Source organism: Ambystoma mexicanum, chromosome 11, assembly GCF_040938575.1.
Source record: "Ambystoma mexicanum isolate Mex_15411 chromosome 11, UKY_AmexF1_1, whole genome shotgun sequence".
NCBI lineage: Eukaryota > Metazoa > Chordata > Amphibia > Caudata > Ambystomatidae > Ambystoma > Ambystoma mexicanum.
In genome coordinates this window covers 852,124,061-852,143,197 of record NC_090934.1, presented here as the reverse complement: position 1 = coordinate 852,143,197, position 19,137 = coordinate 852,124,061, and the positions used below count along the sequence as shown (strand labels likewise).

At 47.2% G+C, this 19,137-nt stretch overlaps 1 protein-coding gene across 9 annotated transcripts in view; it reads right to left on the bottom strand.

The window, feature by feature from the left end:
• TKFC (triokinase and FMN cyclase) overlaps positions 1-19,137 on the bottom strand; it is a 1,395,923-nt gene that overhangs the window by 1,538 nt on the left and 1,375,248 nt on the right. The gene's annotated exons all lie outside the window — the stretch shown is intronic.

Here is a 19,137-nt window from a genome sequence, read left to right as displayed (position 1 = left end):
TTCAAAGGTATTATATTTTTCTCCTTGAATGTTCAAAACATCCATCAGCAATTAAGCTTTCCTCGCGTCTTTCATCACTTGCGTTTCAATCTTCGTTCTTGCACTCTTTACATAATGTTACCGCTTGCAACCTTGAGTTCAACACAGACTGGTCTTGCATTGGTTCCCCCCAACTCACCGGCTGTGTTGATCCCTCAGACGCTGCCTTGATCTTTTAGCCAAGGACAGTAGCACGGTGGCTGCTGATCCTCCCCTCAGCCGTGCAGGAGGGCCCTGGGTATATTTCCGACACACGATACAGGATTCTTCAGTTTGGTTTCCTGGCCTTATGCTTTGTACTCTAAAGGGTCCTGGGCAGCAACGGTTTCTCACCTGAAAGGTCAAGGGTATCTCCCTCCTTGCGTAGCCTTCTTGGTTTGCCGCCGTTCTTCCTTCGTTCAGCTGCTGTCAGAAAAGTACTGGTGTTTTGCCTTGCTCAGTGTGCTCTCCTGCTCTTCCTTTTATCTGTGTGTGGAAGGTTAATGGAAGTTAGGTGTGAGTGATTACCAGTAATTGCCTGACCATACTAATGTGACATGTCAGGTACACTGCTCGGGTATGAGTCTGTTTTCTCCCAGAGCGGGCTTGTCGTGTCAAAGTGTTTGTGAATGGAATTTGGGAGTGGGGGGGTTTCTAAATATCCTATCTGGTAGAGGTGTTATAGGGAGGGGATACTGCGTCTCGCCATCAGGTGTCTCACTCCCTGAAGACCCCTCAACCAAGTAATCCTCCCACACTGGTCCAACCCCAGGGTCTGGATCCAAAGGCGATAGCCGTGCCCTGGCCCCCTAAGAGAGACACCTCGGGGGACTAGCGGGTGAGACACATTCTTGTTTCCCACACCTCTGACACTTGTCAGGAGATAAAGAATGTGTCAGATATAGGTGAGGTAAGCCCTCTGGCAGCCCCTCACAGGAGAACCGACAGACAAACATAGGTATGATCCAAGATACTTCTGCAAAGTAAAGACACTTAAATATGTATGACCACAGAAACACTAGTTGAAGAGAGAACCTCTACATTACCTAGGACTTGCATCCGGAACCTTGTCCCAATGGAAAACACCTATGGTAATAGGATTTTACAAGTATCCATGTGTAGAACCAACAAATGGAGGTCTAACACCCGAATCTTCCCTTATTCATCATGGTAACACATTATGATTCAGGTGACTTTGTTTTGCAATTACTTCACATACACCAGTCATTTGTTTTTTGTTCCTTTTGCCCTTTTTCCCAAATACTAGTTGCTTTCCAAGTGAAACTTAGACGAATTTTATTTTGTTTCTATGGAATGCAGCTTTTCTTTACAAAACAATTTGAAAAATGTAAAAGAAAGGTTCTTGGCTGGTGTGAAAAGAGAGATGTCATAGAACAGAAGTGGTGTATTTTACAAAAACCACAGTTTAAAAAGTGACTAGCCGTTATGAGAGGATCAATCTGTGACCTGGTTGGCGATTCTTGTTTCCTCGCTTCTGTATGCCAGGGCACAGAGCAATAGCCTACCGGTTTCAATGGTGAAAAGTTAGTATCCCACTTTCATCAGGGCTGTTTTGGACTAGCACTAAATAGCGTGCTGTCTTCTAGTTTGGTTTCAGTATCCCTTGACTGTTATCAGGAGGCCCCCTCTGGACAGTGAGAAAAGAGCAGGGCCTGGGGTTTATGGGAAGAGACAGAAAAGGTATCTGTATTAGAAAAGATCTTTAGAGGTTTCAGGTACAAACTCAATGGAATGCCATTGGTGCTCTACTGTCACCTCAATCTTACCCATGTAGGTGGATTGTCCCATGTGACGCTCCTAGTTCAACGGAAGTATCAACATTCTCTTCCAAGTTTGGTACTTGTAACAATGCATTCCTGGGAACCTAGAGAAAGACATTAACTTTTACTTCTAAATCTTGCGGGAGGGGCAAAGGGTGACTTATGTCACAAGACAATAATAAAAAACGATTTGTATTTCTAGCTAGAATCCCTTACAGGGGGCAACTCAAGAGGAGTGGATAAAGGGGCACCGTAACACAGTTGATGATTACAGACAGAGTTATACAGAAAAGTCCCATCTTCATAATAGCCACATTATTACATGTTGTATTGGTATAAGAATCAAGAGAAAGGACAACAAATCCATCAACTCTGGGAACAGAGTCAAAGAAATACCTAAAACTCCTTACCCCAGGGCACAGGAGTCTTGTCCGAGCCAACTCGGTCTAGTGACTTTTTAAACTGTGGTTTTTGTAAAACACACCACTTCTTTTCTATGGCATCTCTCTTTTCACACCAGCCAAGAACCTTTCTTTGAAATGTTTCTAATTTATTTGTAACGAAAAGCTGCATTCCATAGAAACCGAATAAAATTGGTCTAAGTTTCACTTGGAAAGCAACTAGTATTTGGGGAAAAAGGGCAAAAGGAACAAAAACCAAATGACTGGTGTATGTGAAGTAACTGCAAAACAAAGTCACCTGAATCCTAATGTATTACCAACAAGATTTTACAGCCAACCCCATTGATTAAAGATAAAACACCTACATTTACTAAATCTGACCACTGATGTTGCCTCAAGAAGTAACAGATATGTTCGACCTCAGAAATACTGGTTAAAGGCCTACATTAACTAGTTTTATCAGATTTCCTGCAGAGCATCACCTTGAAGAAATGTCTCTGAGAACCGTGCGTAGGAGAATAGGCATTAGTTAAGGAGAAGAGAAAAAAGCAACTAGGTCTAATCTCACAAAGAACTTTGCACAGGAGAAAGACTTGCAGATTTATGGATAAAGACCGACTATGCCCAACAGAAAAAAGCAACAAAACAAACTTCCCCTCCAATTTCTCAAGCACAGAAGATATTCAAGAACTAGAACTGGTCCAACCTCTGACACCTTAACTGGAAAAAGTATTGACATACATTACATTGACCTCTGGGACTTGGGTCTAGTCAAATGGCTGACCTACAACTAAGCTGTTTGAGAACCACTTTCTAGGTTGTAATGATAAGTCTATGCTGTCACTCCATAATCGTAAAATAAGCATTTTACGATCCTTGATGCCCCTTAACTAGTTACGTTCTCCAAAAATTCTGTTCAAGTAGGATGGACTCAAACCAAATAGCGGCATATGCACATGTCTATTTTATCAAAAATTAATTTTCTCTAGTACACAATGCTAGACTAAGAATGCTTGAAATACAAGGTGAGTGTGCACTACAACTAACAACCCACACAACTTTACCCAAATACCTCCTGGATAAAGTATCCCCCAAAACAATAGCTAAAAGAATGGGGTATTTCGAAAGAGTAGGGGTGTCTCCTGACTAAAAGATCTGAGCCAGTGGATTGATAGCACCAGCGCCCTACTAATGACTTTGAGTGGGAGTCTTCGCTAGATGTTTTTACCTTGATAATTAAAGTATATTCTAACTAAACGGCTGCTCTTCAGTCCCAAATCCACTGTGGTGTGTAGTGGGATGGCCCCCCACACACTAGCATGGTTTAGAAATCTATCCAATCACTCTTTTGGAAAGCCACATGCAAATGGGCCCGTCTGTGAATTGGCTCTGTGCTGGCACTCTCTCGAGAGCTCTCCTAGCCCTCCATATCAGTAGCACAGCATTATGGAAAGAAGAGTATCTTTGTTTAATACTCTGTCTCGAGGAAAGCTCTTATCTTCATTAACGCTAAACCAAGAAAGGCACATTTCAGCCAACTGGCAGATCTGTAACAGAACAAGCAGCCCAGTTCGTGGGCAACTGGAACGTTGTACCATTCTGTAGCTCCTTCCAGTGCTCTGCCTAAAACAAGGGCCATGTTGAGGTACAAATACAAATTATGCTTTCAATTAAAAACTCAGGTGATTAGTTGATTTTATTAGAGTTGAGGAGAATTAGTCAAGTGCATAAACTATGCCTGGATTTAGAGTACATATGAGGAGAGAAACTAAGTCTGAGCAAAGTAATATATTAACAAAGTAAGATATCCCAAAACCAGCTGTAAACATGGATTCTTTGTGCTTAGTGTGATTTTGTGAATAAATACGGATTGCGTACCTCATCAGAGGCTTAAAGCACCAAATGGTTCGCCTTTATCCAAATTGAAAAACCTGGAGTTGTGTAACTTGGATAAATAGTCAAAAATGATCACGCCTCCTGGTCATGTGCTCTTGAAAACTTTAAAAGTACACCGATATGTTTCTTAGTAAACTATTTTCTTTTGACAATTTGACACAAAATGTTACTAACCACAGTTCATTCCTTATACTTTGAAAAAAGACAATTTATTGTACGTTATTTGCCAATTTCAGATAACGGCCAACATGTATTTAGCACCCTTTCTAAGCACACACTTTTTTTTGTTCAAAGCTTATTGCAATTTGTGTCTTATGCCAGAGAAGAAATGCTTTATCTGCTTATGTCCTGAGAAATACCCTTGGACCTGTGGCGAATCAGGAAGAGGACATATACTCTCAGAGGACATGATATACTCTAGTTTATTAAAGTAAAAGTAAAAGGCCTAACTTTCCCTATGTTTGTGTGGTCCATGCCTATAACTAAGGTGCTAGTTTGTCAGTCGTGAATGACCAAAGAAACAAGTCTGCCGTCCAAAACGGCCCTAACTGACCCTACCACTAAAAGAAAACTAACTTGGGCCAGGAGAATGACTCCTTCTCCTGAGGGTACTGCTAGTATCAGTGTTTAATATACAATTTGCCAAATAGTCTCTCATGACTTCTTGTATAAGTCTCTTTAATTCCCTAAGAGGGAAGTTACACTTTCTTTCTTCACCTGGTGTCCCTTTTGGCGCTCTTAGTTGGTTTATACTTTTGGTCTTAGCCCTGCTTGTGCCCTTCTGAGGGTATATATTTTTCCTGGGTCACTCGAATTTGTAGCTGATCTATGTCTCTAGGCTTGGAGCCCTGTCTTTCTCTCTCCTTTAATACTAGTTTGTTCTTGTGCAGGATAGCGCTTTGTTTTCTCCCTTTCCCAGGGTATTGTGTCCCACTGGTTCTCTTATTCAGTTTCTCATCAATGTTGTCTCTTGGTTCGCAATGTTCATATCTATTCATTTGTGAAGTTAACTCAGTTTCATGTCTTCTACTGTAACAAGTTAACTGTGTATTACAATGATTTTCTCTTGATTTAAAATCTGTGCATCCATTTGCTTTCAAAGCTAACTCTATTTCATGTCTTCAACTGTGAGAAGTTGGCTGCACAACATATTGATTCTCTGATGTCTCAGCACACCTCCCATTCGCCCGATTACCTTCTTTTGTGGTGGGGCACGCTGCTGGAGACCATCGTTCCCAGTTTCTCCTTCTTGCTGAGTATCGCTGATGCTGCCTCCTCTTCAGCGTTTGTGTCCTTGCTCTCTCTCTCTCCTTGCGGCAGCGCCGTGCTTGACTGAAATCACGGATACCGGGTTTTCCTGAGTTGTTGGCGGCCTCAGTGACATTCTTCAGACCGACGGTCCACCACAGATTTGTGTCTGTGGCATCGCCGCCACCTGTGCTTGGGCTCCCGCCCTGTCGATTTGTCGGGTCCCGGCATTGCCATGGCTTTGGCGCCGCGGCGCAGCTGCAAGCGAGTTTGAAACTCACAGGTTTATTGCTTTCCTTTCTCGTCTGGTGTAATGCAGTTTGGAGCCTCCCACAGCCTGCAACTGCAATCCTCTCTCTCATCTCCTGCTTCTCTTACTTCACTCTTTGGAATCGCATCCTTTAACATACTCGTCCCAGTAACGTGGACGTCTTGATTTAGAGGGATTCAACCTTTTCTCCCAAGCTAACTATTTCCCTTAGGAGTTTCTTCACCCCAGTCTTGATAATTGATATTTTCCTATGTTTTAACACATCCTATGTTGGCCATGGTACGATCAGCCTGAGGGAGTTCCTCATGTGAAGGCAAGTCCTTGTCCCCTAAGGGGGAGTCTTCCCCCAGTGAGGACCCACTTGCCTCTACCCCTAAAGGGGTATTGCTGAGCTGACTTACCTCCCCAGCCTCACAGGAAAGGGCTCCCCTTTGGGGAAAAGGGACTAATTCTCTTGATTCGTCAAACCCCATTTCAAAAGGCGAGGCTGACAAAATTAGGGCCAAACTTTCAAAGACGGACAGAATAATTGCCCACCTCTCATGGATCTTTGCTTATAGGAACAGAGATCAGAAACAAGAACCACGTTCCAAAGAATTGTGCTCACAAGACATCGTCAGAACAAGGATTGACTTCCCAGATAGATATGTTCAAGACAAGAAAAGGCTGCTCAAATACACCTGCATAAAAAGCTGCCACAATAAATAGACGCAATCTTTTAAAAAAAAAAAAAAATTCCCTTCCGCAATCTTTTAAAACCCCTTCCAGGAGTGACCATGACAGCTAGAACCAACCTAGCCTATAGCCCTGCCCAGGAAAACCGAGTACTTTGACCAAACTTTCAAAGCTCTCTGTTCAAGTAAATGGGCCACGAGAATGGATGACCTTTGAAATAATTATGTCTATGGGAGGAGTATGACGGAACAAGGAACCATCTTTGAAAGACCACTGCTTAGGAAATTAGACTGACTATTGTTCCTGAGAGGTTGTTACTAGTCCAAAGACTGTCATGCAGAGGAGATGTGTAGAACTATGACCAGACTTTGAGACCAAGTCAAGAAAAGACAGAAATGCATCAGAGGTCTCTGTTACTTGCTTCCTAGTGGAAGCATGTTGGAGACTGAAAGGCTTAAGAATGGAAGAAGAGCCCTATACAGGCACAAACTGTCTGCCCTCTTCCTGATCCATTGGTCTGAGTGGCTAGCAGGCAGAATGGACCATGCACTACACACATTATCCTGTTCCTCCGCATCTTGAAGAGACCCAGCATTTAACTCCTGCCCCCACTACAAAAAAGCTGTCCAAATATGGCTAGCAAACCGAAGTAAATGCCCTTCTCTGAGAACCTCAACAACAAAAAGACTGTTTATTCAAATATTGTTTGCTATTGTTATATGATTTTATACTGCAGCAAATTAGCATTGTAGTCATTTCATAGCATCTAGGCTTGCTTGTGGATTGGTGTGCTGTGCCCCCACCAGGGGTATCCAGACCTTACTCTTTTGGGGGAAACAACATGAGTCAGGGTAAGACAGAAGATGGGAAAGTGGGAAACCTATGCTACAAATCTGGGCAGGGAGGGATGCAACAGAGGAAGAATGTTTTGTGATAGCCTGGGTGCATGTCCGGGAGGAGGGCGAATATGTCCTAAAGCGCCATAACAATTGGGTTGTGCTTCAAGGCAGATTTGGAGAATTGTAAGTTAGTATTGTCACAGACGGCAAACAAATCCATCTCAAAAGCGGTTCATGGGTTTTTAAGATTTTTGTGGGCCCTATGGCCTTCCTCACCCAACCCCCTCTCTAGTCTCCCTTTGAATTTCCTCCCAAACCCAGGCGTCCGTAACCCTGGTTCTACCGAGCAGTAACCCCACCTGTCTAATTGCTACCTTTTGGCTTGAGGGGTCTCCTGTTACGCTCACCTGGTATGCACGGGGGTGCCACACGTTACTAGATGGAGGTCCAAGCGCTATCCCGGACCCTCTCTGCTTGGTTATGTGCCAGACGTTGGGTAGCTCCTATAACAGGAGAATGGAGGGTTTAGATACTGGTTCTGTGATGGGTGGACTCCCACCTCCCTCTGGTCCAAATCCCCTCCCTTGGGGTTATTGCTCACCTTAGGTTTTTGTGCATTGAACTCTCCGTCCTGCGTCTCTGTGCAGGGGCGCGTGATTGGTGCGGGCGTTCCGTGGACCTAGTTGCTTCATTGGTCCGTGTGTCCTTATGTCGGGTCCAGACCGGCTGTGACTCCGACTCTGCTTGCTGTCTTCCAGGTGAGTTATAATGTCTTTTCCGTCTTTATTCTGTCTGTGCGATCTCGGAGTTGCAGCGCCGATGGCGAAGACCACGGTGAGTTATTGATGTGCGGAGCGCTGCGCTGTTTATTGGTGTTAATTGCTAACCTGTGTTCTCTTCCCTTCTTTGTACAGGTTGCAGTGATGTTCCGGAGTGATGAGCGATTGAAGCGCTGCTTGCCCAGGTAAGTGCTTTGTTAATACTGACCTTGTTCCTTATCCTTTGCAGGTTGCAGTGAAACCCGGAGATGGGCGATGTAAGAGAAGCGCAGGGTGCTGCCTGGACTCGCTACTTGCCCAGGTAAGAATTGTTATTAATGCTGTCCTCGTTTCTTTACCTTTGCAGGTTGCAGCGAACTCTGGAGATGGGCGAGGTAAGCAAAGCGCAGGATGGATTCAAGACCGGTTACTTCATGGGTAAGTGTTCTTGCTCGCTAATGCTGTTCTTGTTCTTCCAGGTTATTAATGGAATCCAGATCTAGGGTTTCAGGATCGGGCCGCCGGAGAATCAGATGAGCAGGAGCTGGACACGGTGAGCGTTACGCTGCAAGAGTGCAGAATAACGCAAAGCGTGTTCTGTTGTTTGGGTGTGGTTTAAATAGCCCAGGTAAAGTAGTTCCAGGCCAAGTAGTTCCGGGCCCAGCCACACACAAAACACTAGACCGCATGGCTTGGTTCTTAAGAACTGAGCTGTGTAATAGGCCTCCATGTTGGATTAAGGTCCAAAACTGGTATTGCTTTATTCCTGATAATGAGCCTGGCGCCAATGGCGCCAGGACTGACTCCATGTATGTTTCTGATGGAGTTTTAAGGTCCTTGGGGCCGGTGTAAAGGGCTTTAGCCCCACTGCTGCCAGGGGGCTGTTATACCTGGGGGGGTCAGGGGCATGGATCGTGCCATCTCCCTAAATATTGGATATCTACACTCCCTCGGGGACTTCCTAACTGTCCCTACTCTAAGCAGTTAGCGTCCTAGTGGGACTTTGGGCATAGTGTTTTGGGCTTAAGTTCACTCACGCCCACCTCTCCCTTTCTACTCTTATTGTCTTCCCCCTCCTTGCTCCACCCTTCTATTTTTCTGATGGTTCACCCCTAACTCTTACCTCTACGCCTTTCTTACCTCTCCTCCCACTTCACCACACTACTACTTCCCCTTCTACACAACTACACTCCTCTTCCCACTACTACTTCTGCTCCTACACTATTTCTCCCACACCACTACTCTTGTCACTATCCTTTCAACCAGTCCCAGTTTCTCACGCCTTACACTATCACTCCTAAGCCAATACCTCACATGCTGCACAAATCTCCTCCACAAGCCTCTAATCATTCCTTTGCCTCGCTGGCTTCCTGGTGTTCCGCCTTCACCTCCTTTGGCCTCACCTGAACAACCCACATTAACTGTTCTCTGCTCCTATCCCTCCTCCTCTTTTGGGGTTGGATAGCTCTCCCTGGCCAATGTGGCCTTGTCATTCCCCATCTAGGAAGGCTTGTTATTTTTTTTTTTAAAACAGGCCAAGCCCACTTTCTCCCGGCAGTACTGCTGTGGATCTACATTTTTGGCTCAGGTCTCTGAGTGTACACGTTTATTTCAGGGGGTATGGTTCTAGCTCCCTACTGGTAAGATTCATGGTCTTTGGGGGAAGTCCTTTGTGGTCTAATTGTTGAACTGCTAGTTGGGGAGTTATGGCTCTGGCGAAAGCAGCATAGCTCAGCTGGCAGTCGCGCACTTTCAACTGGAGTTTGGAGGCTTGCTCCAACCTGCTTGGCTCATGTAAGGTGAGGGATGCTCTACGGAATTTGCTTGGATGTTGTTCCTTTATGTTGGTTAGGGGTAACAAAGAGCCTGGAAAGTATTTGTTCTCTGACGTATAGCTGTAGACAAGTGTATGGCACACAAACATTTCCCCAGAAGTGTGGGGGACAGGAATTTGGTCTCTTGGCTGCAGTTGCCTTCAAGGTCTAGGGCTGCCTCTGGATTACTCCCTACAGCTCCCACCTGCCCTCGAGAGGGGTTCTTCACCTCTTCTGACAAAGCCAAGGACTTGACCTTGTCACACACTTTCACCACCCTCCCTTCCCAGCCTCTCCTAAAGTCGCCCTCTTAGTCCTCTCCCTGCAGACTCTCTGACTAGGGGGAAAAAAACAAAACACATTCATTTGTTTTGTCCCGGTTTGATGTTCCACTGAAAAAGAAAAGGATTGTAAGGCCAAGGACCATCTCAAGACCTGCGGATGTGTCATTATTTTGGCCATCCATAACAACGGAGCATGGTCGGTGAATTTAATTTTGCAACCTGTGTCTATAACTCCCATTTTGTGGCAAATGCCTCCAGATCTAGAATTGGGTAATTTATCTCTTGGGGGTTGAGGTTCCTCCTAATATACATTATTGGCTTCCCTTCCTCTTTTTTCGTTAGGGCTAAAGCTGCTCCTAAGCCAAAATGGAAGCATCTGTCCGCTGAATTAATTATTTCGTAAACCCGGGCATAATCAACACTGGGCTCGATAAGGGTGTTGAAGAACGAAGCTGACACAAGGGTGGCATGTTTGCTGTTATAGACATTTATTGATGTAAATTAAACCCTCACTATCCCGATCTGTAAGAGGGATTTCCCTGCCTCAAACTAAAACGAAAGGATTTGTCAGAATCTCCGTCCAAATGATAATCCACTGTCTTGTGCCACAACCTACATCTATCCCTTACGCTACAACTAAAAACGAATATCATCCAACAGAAAGTTCTTTCTCCAGGAGAATGACTCCCTTCTCCTGGTATATGGGTGCCGTTCCCACAATGTTCTCTTGAAAACTAATGCCAGGGGGAATGACTCTTTCCCTTGACTGGTAGTTCCAGACTTTGTATAGTCCACTTTCTGGACCAGGAGAATAGCTCCTGGTACTGATTAGCACTCTCTTAGGCCAGGGGGAATGACTACCTTCCCCTGGCATCTCTTCAGCGTATTTGAAAGGATTTGGTTTTCGCACCAGTAGAATGTCTCTCTTCTCCTGGTGTTCGAGAGTTCTTTTCCCACTTGAATTTTACCTTGGCACTCTTTCATTGGATCAGCAAACTCCCAAGTCCTACTTATATCGGGGTCCCTGACCCTTTTATGGTGGTTATTGGGCTTATCACCTTTACTGATGCAAGGAAGACTTCCTTGGATTCACTCTTCTCTTTTACTCAGGTCCCAGACCCTTCTCTGGTGGTCGGTGGGCTCATCTCTGCCACTGGTACGATGAAGATTTCCTCAGATGCACTCTTCCCTTCTGTTGGGGGCCCAGACCCATGACGGCCCTCTGATAAGCCACACGCTTGCCCTGCCATGACGCTGAGACCTCTTCACTCCCCCCACATCCCTACCGGTCCGCCTGTGCTTCCTGGTACCTCTAGGAGACTTGCTCACACGGAGCCGGTCTCGCCAGGGACTGGGGTCAGTCTCCTTCCCACTTCCTGCAGCTGTCTACTTCATCACTGATTCTGCGGCGGCTCTGCATGTTGTGGCATCTTGCAGTCTCGGCCCTGTTCGGGGACCCCTCAGTCCACCTCCTCTTGGAGCTCATGCCACTGCCTCGCCTGCTTCCCGTTGGGCTTGGTCCTGCCGACGCAGGACCCATCACAAACACCCTCAGCCACTCGCCAGCATCCTCTGCAGAGTGCTCTCTTCAGGTTGAGTGCAGACTTCGAAACTCCCAGGTTCTCCGTTGAGAGAAGGCAAATACGCTGAGTCCATCATCACTTTCCATTTTATACGGCTTACTCTGCCCCAGCCTAACGTCCACACCTGTTGCCAATCGCTCCTTGGTATTACTCGTGCCTCCTATGAGCCACCTTGTCTCAGTACCAGGACAGTCGGTAATCCTCATGTTTTCTGTGCTCTTCTTTGTCCTAGTACTTTCTATCTCCTGGCCCTACAGAAATACATCAGTTTATTTTCAATATAGTAGTTTGAAATGTGGTTTGGGACAGGCTAAGGCATGTGGAGGTGTGATAGTATACAACACGTTGTACCCAAGGTGATCATCCTTATCGCCAGAGGAAGAGTCCCTTCCCATGAGGCCCACCTGCATTAAACCACCCCCAGGGGGACTATTGGGTAGCAGGCCGCACCTCCCTAGCCTCATGGGAAAGGTCTCCCCCTTTGAGAAGGGATGATACCTAACGATTCATCACATCTCTTACATAAAGCCGTCACAGGCCAATTCTAAAGTATCCTCCCATCTAACGATATATGGGAATTCCTTTTTCAGTTTGTCAGTAAAAAGTCCTGCCATTTCAGAGAAGTTTGGGATGAACTGGTGGTAGTAGACGACAAGACCTAGGAAAGCTCAGCTGTACTTCATGACAGGTCTTGTGACTTGTCTAACTTCTTCAGCCTTGGCTTTTTGAGGCAACACCTGCCCACTACCCACGTGAAAGCGCAGGTATTGACTGAAGCCTGTGTGAGATGGCATCTAGTGGGATTAGCAATCAAATTAACCTTTCTCAGTAGGTTTTCTATCAGGGTCAGATTTTGTAGGTTGTCTTCCCATGTGAAGCTGTGTACCGCAATGTAATCCAGATACATGCCAGCAAATTCATGACAGGGTGTCAGCACCTGGTCCATGGATCTCTGGAAGATGGTCAGGGCTCCATGGAACCCAAAGGGTAGAACTGTGAAATGAACTGGCCCTATGCAGCAGAAAAAGGCAATTTATGGATTTGGCCTCTTTATCCAGAGGGACTTGCCAGTAACCCTTGGTCAGGTTGAGAGATACCTGGCTGATCCCAGTCTATCCAATGTGTCAATCTGCATCATAGGATATGCATCAAAGCGAGAGATTTTGTTTGGTCGCCTGAAGTCTATGTAAAACCTGGCTTGGGGAGGACCATTCACTGTGATCTCTCAATGAATCCTAGGTTGATTATTTTCTTTAGCTTCCTTGATTTGTTTTCGTGCTTCCGGCAGCATGCATGGTTGTAAACTAATAACCTTCCCGGGAGGGGTATGGATCTTGTGGACGAATCCTTTTACTCTTAGCGTTTTGAGAAGAAGACGGCCCTATACCACTCCTTTCAGGCAGTCAACTCTTGATGCTGAGAGGTGGTTATCCCATGGGGAATGGCTACTAGCCTAACTTTCGTCGGCAACGGTTCCCTCCTGGTGTAAAGCACTCCGACGCAGTAACTGAGGATTGCTGTTTTCCCTGTAGACTTTCAGTTTGTTAATATGATAGAATAGCAAGGGTGTTTTTTGGCTTACCTGCTGTATCTTGTAAGTTTATGGAGTGACCCTTTCGCTAATCACAAAGGGTCTGTGCCACCTTGCCAACAGTTTATTCTTAGTGGTTGCTAAGAGGACCATGACTCGGTCTCCCACTTGAAACATATGTAGTCGGTCCCTTGGTTTTAGGATTTATCTTGCTGAGTTTGAGCCTCTTCCAGATGGCTTTTTACCAGTTTGGAGACCTAATCTATCCATTCTTGATTTTTCTTAATTAGATGGTTGTCGCTGGCTGATTATTCAGTCCTTTGCATTCTTCTTGGAGGATACTGACGATGTCTCTGGGGTTTTGCCCATATACTAGGTTAAACAGTGAAAATCTGGTAGAGGCTTACAGGGTCTTTCTTACAGTGAAACACACCCAAGGAATCAAATAGAGTCCCCATTGTGTCCATCCTCGGTGACCAGATTACATAGAATACATTTCAAGGTTTGTTGAATTGTTCCACCAGGCCGCCTGTCTGTGGATGGTAAATGGATGTTCATAGAGTCCATATTATAATTAATTCCTTCACATCACTCATTTTGGACATTAAGCTCTTCCCCTGGTCTTTCAATATTTCAGCAGGAAAAGAAAGGGATGAGTACCTTTAAAACTGTTTGCTGGTGTTGCTTATCATCAGAAAGGCTTCCGGATAGCAGGTTGCATAGTCTACCACCACGAGTTTGTATCTATTGCCTAATCTGGATGGCTCCAGTGGGACTACGTCCATACTGATCTGGTGGAAGGGCACCTCTTTGATTGGTAGTAGTTGTAGTGGTGCCTTCTGACAGATGGGACAGCAAGCACAAAACTGTTTAATCTCTGCATATATTCTGAGCCAGTAGAATCTGCTCAGCAGGGACTTCTGTGCCTTTTCTAAGCCCAGATGGCCAGCAGTAAGCTTGAAATGGGCTAACTGTAGTACCTCCAACCTTTTTGGTACCAATATTTGGTGGTAGTTGATGCTGTGCTTTCTAGGATCCACATCAACTCTGTAGAGTAACCCCTTTTTTTTTTTCATTAAAATACGATGCTGTCAGGGTATGGTTCTGTCTGAAACCAGGTCCTTCCTGGCTTGGTCAAGGAGAGGGCCCTTTCCCTGGGTTTCCGCAAATCCTACTGAAGCCGGGCCCGGGAGATCATGGATCAGGCGGTCTGCTTCTTGGGCTTCGGTCAGATCGCCAAATCCGGCTTCTGCTCAGGTGGGTGGGGGGTGGGGAGACTTGAGGGCTCAAGAGATTCACTTTCTTCTACATCAGGAATGAGTATGCAGCCTTCCGTGCTTCAGATTGTGTTTGCCAGGTTCAGCAAGAGTACCTTGGATCTCCCATTGGTAGTCCCAGTCAAATACCCCGCACCGACCTCTACGACCTGCTTCCCGTGGGGGGGGGGGGGGTCAAGGCAGACTCATCAGCATAGTAGCCGTCAGCCGGTCTGTAGTAGTCCGTCCCACCACTCTCAGCATCTTGGATAGCAACTGGAGACCTCTGTATTGGGGGTCTACTGAATATTTCTTCTGACACCATTTGTCACAGATGGCACACAAATCAATCCCAGTCTCAAAAGAAATTCAAAGGTTTTCATTTAAGATTTTTGTGGGCCCTAGCACAGTCCCTCTAATCTCCCTGGGGATGTCCTACCTATTCTAGGAATCCGTAGTCATTCTTAGTGCTACTGAGTGGTAACCTCGCCTCTCTATTAGCTACCTTCAGCAAGCAGTGTCTCCCTAAATGTTGACTGCACTCCCTCAGGGACTTCCTTACTGTCCCTACTCTACCCAGTTGTTGGTGTCCTAACAGGAATTTGGGATAGTGCCTTGCACTTACTCAGTTGGACTTAGGCTGGCTCACTCACGCCCACCTTTTCCTTTCTACTCTTACTGTCTCACCCTCCTCCACACTCCACCTACCACTCTTCTATCCTTCCAATGTCTTGGTCCTCCTAGCTCTCCCTTTGATGTTACCACTCCTCTCCCACTACTCTTCTCCTCCCATAACACTACTCAGTCACCCTCCGTTCACCCTGCCCCAGTCTTCTAACACACCTTACACTACCCTCTATACATACCTGTCATTCACACGCGCTCGCACTGCAGAACCACTATCACTCCTAAGCCAATGCTTCACCTGCTGGACAAATGTCCTCCACAAGCTGACCATCCATCTTTCATCCTGCTGGTTCCTTGATCCACCACCTTCACCTTACCCAAACAACCCACACTTTCTGTTCCGTGCTCTTATCCATCTTCCTCTGTTGGGATTGGACTGCTCTCCCTGCCCAATCTGACCCTGCCTTTCCCCAGCCAGGAATGGTTATTTACAAAAATGGGGCTAAACCCAGCCCATGTTTTTTCCAGCAGGCCTACCGTGGATCTCAAATGGGGGTCAGGACCCAATTTATTTCCGGCAGCCGCGGGTCGGTAACTTGTAACTTCCATGTCTAGTGTGGTCTTAGCCAGTTGAGGAAGTCCCTGGTGGTCTAGTGGCATAAGTGCAGGTTGTGGAGTAATGCCGCCGGCTATGGCAAATGCTGTGCGGCTCCGCTGACAGCCGTGCGCATTCTCAGCTGGGTTTTTTTTGTTTTTTTAAAATTCTTTTTATTGAATTTTTCAACCAACATAACAATCCCCAAAATTCCCCCTCACCCCCTTCCTCGGTGCTGCCTTGACTCTTCCGTTGTTCCCTGCCAACTCATAGTGTCTCTTTGGGGTCATTCCTGTTCGAGAAGCCTAAGGCGTTGCGGGCGCCATCCGATCCCAAAATCATCTTTTAGAAAGGAGAGACCCTCGCCCCATTCAACCGCAAAGTTCTGTATAGCATTGTTCATAGCGTACGTGGTCCACTCCATTGCGAGCAACTCCCCCACTTTGCGCAACCAGTCCTGGAACGTCAGTATGTTTGGACTTTTACATCTCTGGGCAATGAGCGACATTCGAGCTAATGTGAGTAACACCCGCGCTCTTTCCCTACCCTTGGGTTCACCTATCGTTTCTTTTGATCGCACGCCCAGCAAGGTCCACTCCGTGGGCACGCTACCTCCAGACCCAAACGCTTGTTCGAGCGCCCGGGCAATTTCCGACCAAAATTGGACTATTTTTGCACAACTCCACCAAGTATGTTCCGCTGTGCCCTCCTGCCCACAGCCCCTCCAACATAAACCTATTGATTCTGGGTAAATCTCACACAGGCGTGCCGCGGTGTAGAGCCACCCGAACAGAATTTTGTACCAGATTTCTCTAAGTTGTGAGGCTCTCGCTAGTTTAGGGATTTTCCTCCAAAGCCTCTCCCATTCCCTCCTTTCAATCTCCCTGCCCAGGACACGTTCCCATCTTGCCATATAAGCCCACTGTGGCCTCAAAGTTGCTTCGTCCAGTATCCTGTATAGCTGGGAGATTAGGCCTTTCGAGCCATCATTAGTCATAAGGAATTTCTCGAATGTGGTAGGAGTTCTGATGGCCGCCTCCCTGTTTGTGGGGTGGAGTAGTAAGTGGCGGAGCTGGGAATATCTCAATCTCTCCCCCTCCCCCATTGCGAAGTCACTTTCACAGTCCAAGAAGGAGCTAATTTCACCCCCTATAAACATGTCTCGCATTATTTGGCACCCCCTTTCTTGCCAGATCTTGAATGCTCCCCTCTCGAACCCAGGGGTGAATTCTCTATTATTAAATAATGGTGTGAAGGGGAACGGATAGGTTGTGATTCCCTTATGCTTAACTAACCTGTCCCAGTTGTCCGCCACTAGTTTTGTAATGGCGCTCTTGTACAAGTTCCCTGGCCGATGTTGTTTAGGTAGCCACAGGACCTCCCCTAAGTCATGTTTTGCTACCACCCTATCCATTTTAACCCAATGTATTTCTTCCCCCTCTCGAAGCCACTCTCTGATCACCCTTAGCTGTGCCGCCTCATAATATTGGTGCCAATCTCCCTTCATTCCTCGGGGCCATGAGTTGTTGCCTACTTACCCTTGCTCTTTTCCCCTCCCATACAAATTTGCATGTAATAGCTTAGAGCGCCCTAAAAAAGCTATCCGGAACAGCCAGGGGATGGCCTGGAACAAGTAGAGTAACCTTGGCAAGGTGACCATTTTTATTGCCGTCATCCTCCCGCATTCTCAGCTGTTTGATCACTTCATATTCAACTGACACTCTGGTGTCGCTACTCGGCCGCTGGGAGTGGAGGACACTGGAGGGTTGTCCCTGCCTGCTCGGCTCGTGTAAGGCTTTGCAGGGATGCTATTATTCATGGAATTCGCTCAGATGCTGTTCCTTAGGTTGGTCTATAGGAGAAACAAAAAGGTCCTCGAAAGTATTTGTACGGCTGGAGACAAGTGCATGGCACACAAACATTTTGGCATAGCTCGGGTCAGATGCAACAGGAATTTGGTCTCTTGTCTGTGGTTGCCTTTAGGGCTAAGGCTCCATCTGGACTCCTCCCCATGGCTCCCACCACCCCTTCTGACAAGTCTAACGACATGGCTTTGTCGCAGTATGTAATGTTGGAACTTTAACTGCTCCAGAGTATCCTTAAGTAATCCTGGAAGTTTGCTGGCTTTTTGGCCCTGTTATCTCTACACTTTATACCCAAGTTTAAAATCCAGAATGCTAAGTGGTGTAGTCAAGAACAGACTGTGGGTAAAGGTGAATGGTGTTGGTATGAGAATGGACTGATGAAACTAGCATGGTAACATTGAAAAAGACAAGGATCTTGGGGGGCGCTGTTGAGCAGCCCAAAGATGGCTGCTTAGCTTCAAAGCTCCATGTGATGCCAACAGATATATACTAATAACGGCGGTCTCCAGCTACTCCTGAACTTCAAAAAGGGAGATTTACATTTGTAAAGTGGCGAGGCACCCCCAGCCCAAGTCCTGGGCGAAACTGATATCCCTGAGCAGAGAATTTACTGTGTGAGCTCCACGCACCAGGGAGCGGCCTGCAACCGCCTTGTGACCTGCGACGCCTTGCAGTGATCTCCCTGTGTCGGGGCTCCAGAGGTGGCGATCTGTCAGCACACGGCACCTGACACTGCGATCCTGCATCCTCGGCTGGGCGGGCCGTACCGTGACTGCTGCCCCTGTCTGCCCTGATTTGTCCGCCCAGCAACGATTGACCCTGTGGGCTCCAGGGGTGGAGCTCCACCCGTGCCGCTTGGCCATCTGGCTGCCTCACCCCGGCCCGCCTGCGTTCTGAGGGCGGACCGAACGGCTGGACCCCCCCGGCCTGCCTGCTCGGCTGTGTGCTGTGAGGTGACAATGTCTCCCGGCGAGCTGCTACACAGCGGGCTGGGGCTGAGCCGAACATCTGCAACAGCTGACAGGATCCCCACCTTCAACAATGCGAGGCCGCGGTGCTCCTGAGCTCCGGGAGCTGCCGCATGTGCATCCTGCCGAATCTGCAGCTCCATAGCGTTACATGCGCAACCCATCTCACTGGGGAACGGCTGGGGGTGCGGGAGCGCCGCAGGCTGCACTTGAGCGCCCCATGCCGCGCCTGGACTGTCCTGCCCGTGCTCCTGCGGGGGTGAAGAAATGGCTGGGTGGCCCATAGTACCCTGCCGCACACTCCCGCCCCCCGCCCCCGTAGATGGCCAGCGTTTGGTGACCCCACACAGCAAGTAGGCATCTACTGGGGAGAGTGGTTGAAGTTACCCTGAAATGCATTGTTGGAACTGATATTGGCCGGGAAAAGCTACAGCAGGGCACTTGCTGCCCACTCCTTCCATCCTTCCAGCACCGGCCATCTTGGCCTGATAGCATCAACACCACCCCAGCACGTACACTGTATATGCCTCCCCCAACCCACTGCTTCAGCCAAAACGCCATGCTACGAGCACGGCTAGCCACCTAATGTGACTCGAAGACTGGCTGCACATACCAGCTTACTCTAATATCTACTAATGCCCCTCTGTCATAACCCGCCCCACCTGGATTGAGCTGTTGGCTGCATACGTTCTGTGCACCGCTTCATGGTGTCCACTGGCATCCCACC